Source organism: Coffea arabica, chromosome 9c (genome assembly GCF_036785885.1).
Source record: "Coffea arabica cultivar ET-39 chromosome 9c, Coffea Arabica ET-39 HiFi, whole genome shotgun sequence".
NCBI classification, from domain to species: domain Eukaryota; kingdom Viridiplantae; phylum Streptophyta; class Magnoliopsida; order Gentianales; family Rubiaceae; genus Coffea; species Coffea arabica.
In genome coordinates this window covers 29226099-29231374 of record NC_092326.1, presented here as the reverse complement: position 1 = coordinate 29231374, position 5276 = coordinate 29226099, and the positions used below count along the sequence as shown (strand labels likewise).

The 5276-nt window shown below is 33.0% G+C and overlaps 1 non-coding gene across 1 annotated transcript; it reads right to left on the bottom strand.

Annotated features, from left to right (window-relative positions):
• Positions 1–382: 382 nt before the first annotated feature.
• Positions 383–488, bottom strand: LOC113709186 (small nucleolar RNA snoR103). Its single transcript, XR_003452607.1, has one exon. It is a non-coding gene; the product is annotated as a small nucleolar RNA snoR103 (small nucleolar RNA).
• Positions 489–5276: the final 4788 nt, after the last annotated feature.

Sequence of the window (5276 nt, the reverse complement as noted above, 5' to 3'; positions counted from 1 at the left end):
CAACCTAAAAACTAGGGCATTATGTTGGTTTAGTATTTCGACAGTAAAAAAACTAAACATCACTTATCATGATATATTCAACTAATGGTGCAGAAGCACCCATGCAACTGCCCTATTTTAAAATAGGAAATAATTCAAATGTATGCAGAGCCATTTGCAAACTATCATTGGATGCAAAAGTATAAAAGTGAGATCGCAGATGTTCACCACCAAGTCGTAACGAAATCAAGTGCATATAGAGTTGCAAGTGGCAACTAGATGGACACAGAATGGTGATCTCAATATTCATCATTATAAGAAAAACGAAAACCACAATTTTTGAGGAGGCCTGGCCTCAAAAGAAGCATTAGTTTTTAATCCTTAAAACAATCTACTGGAGCTTTCACGTATGTAGGGTTCTTTATCGCTACAAAGATACTCATTAAACGTCTACCTAAAGCCTGCTCATTATGTTATCTCCATATTTAGAGTAGCTACACATCTTAAATGCACTGCCAAGAATTAGGAACATTTTAATCAGTTCCCTCACAAGCTCAGCAAGGGTAACTACATATAATGAGATATCAATAGCAATACATGTTGTTGAGAAACAAAAGCTGTGTGCTTTTATCCAGCAAAGAAAGCAGAGAAAGTACAGAGGGGATACAATAATTAGCACCCCTAGAATGTTTTCAGAAAAGAATCGAGTACCGAAACCAAATTATTTGAAGAGAAAACACTAATTTTGAGGAATGAATAAGTTGAGAACTCAACAATTAAATTTTGGCTTATAAAACTCCAACTAAGCACGTTAATATCAGCTTCATCAAGGAATCAATATCATCTTTCTCAAATCAAGACTATTCTCAAGGAAGAAGAGAAACCAATAAGCTACATAAATGGCTTGCATCCAGCTCTGCTGCAAAAATCAAGAATTTTTGCTCACCTTAGCATTGTCATTTACGGAAAAACGCATCTTTAACTGTGTTAAAAGAAAGCTTCCATACACAATGTCGCGCCCCATTTTTTGCGATGAAAATAAGGTATTATGAAAAAAGATGATTTCATTTTAAAATAAGTGAAAAGGACCTAGAATGGGACTTTAAAAAATGCGACAATTTGGGTCCAAAATGTAGTCTAAAAGGGTTTTAAGAAAAAATAGGAGTCGCTACTTGATATTGAGTTTTGGTGTACCAAGTCACCCAAAAGTTTTTTTGACAAAAATAAAATAAAATAAAACCCTTTTCAACAACTCCAGGTCTATGAAAAAGAAGAGAAAATGAGTTCGGGAGTCACGGTTGAAGAAAGAGAAGGCAAAGGTTCGATTAACTCAAAACTAAGGCACCCTTTCAACCTAGTCTAAACTAGTTGCGAGGTTTAGTCAAAATTTTCCTAATCTAATCCTTAAATTTATCACGTTTGAATGTTTCTTACATGAATGCAAATCTAAATTTATAAAAATATCGAAAGGGACAAAATGTCCATTCAAGGGTTTAATTGACACCAATCGCATTAATTGCGAAAACAAAATAATTCCTTGAAGGGGTCACGAGTATGCGAATGATGAAAGTAAAAAGAAAATTAAATTATATATATAGGTATAAGTGGCAAAGAATAGGGAATGCAACATAATGGGTATGGGAGGCAAAAACTTATGACATAATTTTCTTATACAGGGATTAATAGGTATTTAAACTAAAAAGTTATAATCACTCATTTCCCATATTTGAAAAATAATTCTCCTAACATAGACAAGCAACATGAACTAACTTATTTCACAATTTCTTAAATGAGGTGCAATCTTAAATGATATGATTAACCCATAAAAAGGGTAGGAGATAGAGGATAATATAATAGAAAACATCATACAAATGAGAAAAAATCCTAAAAATATGCACAAAATGTAATGAATGTCACGTCACACAAGAGATGAATCTAATGAATGAACGATCTAAGGGTCTAGCATTGGACTAACCCATTTCCAAAAATCCTTACTAGCGTTGTACTAGCAAGTAGACGGAGGGAGAAGCCACAACTAGCGTTGGATTAGTGTGGTGACGTCATGCATTCTTAATACATAGTAAGACAAATAAGGCATAAATTAAAAAAAAATAAACATGTAAGAGCATGTAGCACATAATACATAAATATAATATCTAGATGCAAAAATCCTAAGAAAAGCGGATAAAGCACATAACACATAAGCCACACAAACACGCAAAAATCTGTCTATTACAGTGGAAAATCTAACTACAATCTAAAATGGGGAAATAAAAAAATTCTATCTACCCTATCTATTACAATAGGGGACCTAATTACAATCTAAAATGAGAAAATATAATAAAAAAAATCCAATTATCCTATTTATTACATTTTTGAGATATTTAAATGTCTCTCAAATAATTATAAAAATTAATTAAACAAATATAAGAAAATTTGAATGAATATTTAAATCAAATAAATAAAGCATATAAAAATATATAAACACATAAGAACATGTAGGAGTATATAAGAGCACGTAATTGACATTGAAATAATAATAATATGAGTACCTCCCTTTAGAAGTGGTGACTAAATGGAGTCAAATTGCCCTATTTATACTCAAAATGAATAAAAGAATCATGACACCAATTTAATTGAAAAATAATAATAATGATAAAAATACTAAATTCACCTTAATATGTCAAACATAAAGAAATTTAAGAACATCTAAAAATTACAAGTTAAATATACTCAAAAGTAACATAATTAGCTATTAAAGAAAATAAACAATTACAATAGTGAGAGTCAAAATCCACTAGGGATTGAATTGCAAAAAATTGAAAAATTTGTGTGGTCAAAATATAATTTTTCTAAAGTTTAGGGGCCAAAATTAATTAAACAATTAATTTAAGGACCCAAGTGAAAGAAATTTAAAATGTTTTGGACCGCAGTAAAACTACTCCAAAAATCAGGGGCTAAAGTACAAATTTTGGTTTCTGATTTGGGCAAGAAAAAGACCATCGAGCCTCTTTTATTTTTTACTTGGGCCAAAAATTCCTAAACCCAGCCGAAATCCAAAACAAATAAACCAAAACTCATTCCCAAAACCCAACAAAAAATAACCACAAGCCCAAAAAAAAAAAAAATTAGCCCATCATTTTTCTTTCTCTTCTTCTCTTTTTTTCTTTCTTTACTTTTCTTCTTTTTTTTCTTCTCCTTCCCTTCCATTTCTTCTTTCTCCTTCTCCGGCCAGCTGAAGAAGCTTTAGCTGGTGGCCATGGTAGCTGCGCCAACTGCCGGCGCCACCACGAACCGCCGTCGGTCGCGAGCGAATTTTTTCGGCCACAAAAAATTATCAAAATACACACCTCAACTTGATTTTTCATGTAGATTCTATTTTTGAAGTTAGTTTTTACGAAAAATGACCCGAAAGTGGCCAAAATGCTAAAAAAAAAAAGCTTAATTTTTTATTTTTTAAAACACCATAATCACCACTAAAAATCATAAAATTTATATTACAACACTCCTTATAACTTCTACAATGCAACTATGATCTCCAATCAATAGAAAAACAATAACAAGATGATAAATTAAATCAAAACAGTCCAAGAAATTTTAAAAAAAATCCTTCAATGCTTTTAAAGCTCAAAAATTCCAAAATTTTTAGATAATTCAACATTTTCGGACCATGTGCCAGCTACAATCATCTATTTTGACAACAAAACATGCACAATATTCAGCTTTTTAATCCATTTTTCCATTTTAGCATTTTATCAAACACGTAGCATGCATATACAAAAATCATCTTTCTTTTCCTCAATCTAGTCCTGGACTTGCCCAACAACACTGTGATGACCCCACCTTCCCCTAGAGCATACCCCAGAGTTTAGTGGACCGCCTGCCCAATTCTCGCCATGGCTCACTCACTATTTTGGATAATATAATTCACAACTTCTTAACGCAAATAAAACAACAGTTGTCAAATTTAAAACATACAAATACATTCATTTCTATGTCAAACTTCCATACAATCCCAAATACATTAAAAGATTGGAGTTCTAAATACATTCAATCCTAATCAGGCAACTAGTGTAAGTACAATTATAAAATTTCCAAAAGCTAGACTACGCTAGCCTGTACAAGTCTCACGCCTCGCTGGTACCCCTGTAAGGAAAACAAAACTAATAGAGTGAACTAAAGCTCAGTGAGGTCCCAAATAGCAAGTTGACCAATAAGTACAAGTGCCAAAATCATAATAGTAAAGTAGTGAGTATTAACAATCAAGAAAATGAGCAATAATACTTCGGATGACTAAACATTAACAGTATTTCATGTAAAAGGATGCAGTAGCTTTTGTAAACTAGCTCCATCATAGCTTGATCATATAGTAGTTGACACTCCGTCAACATTCAAATAAGGTAACTAGTCCAATAGTACACCACTTAACTCCAATCTCCATCCACCAACCAAACCCCTTATCAGGCCCGAACTCCAAGATAAACACTGGTGGTAATACTCGAGTATACCGATTAGTCGAGGAGATAACACTCCACTCAACAAAACTAAAGACCCAGGGTTTATTATCGAATCGACCAAGCCCTTGCCGGCTCGACTGGATTAACTAACCACAGGGTTTCTGGAATTCCAGAAAAGATACGAATCATATGCATATACATCAAGTCACTTTCAATCAATGAATAAGAATATGGCACATTAGGGCAAGTGCGATAAAGTACACTCTTGCCCGATCAAACCAATCACATATCATTCGAACACATTGGTCAAGTATTGAAAACAAGTATTAAATTCAATTAGGTAGTTGAAAGCACTCACCAAAGATTTAGTGCTTCTTCAGATCACATTCAGGTATTACTCCTTTTTTGGAGTCCAAATTTGTGATAAAACATCGTTTAAGAGCTTTGAAATCAACTAAAGTTCGAAACTTAAGCATTTCGTTTAACAAAAAACAAGTAATTGAAACTCATTTGGTTTAATGTCCTAGAAAACTCATACTCGCTCTTTTAGTTTTGGTAATAAACTGAGTAAAACTTTGAAATTCTCATTTGAGTCGAAAAGACGAGAATAACGTATTTTTATTGGTCGTTACATTCATTTTTCCCAAGGGTACGAGTTTCGGCCAAATTCAAGCTTATATATCTCTACGAAAGTAGACTCGAATACCCTAGACAAATCAAGTTCAATTCGTCCTCAAATCTTCGCCCAAGTCACGGGTACACACGTCTAATTCTCGAGCGAAAATTTGGGCGGTATGCCCTTTGTATTTCTCTATTTTCCAGCCATTTAAGACTTCATTA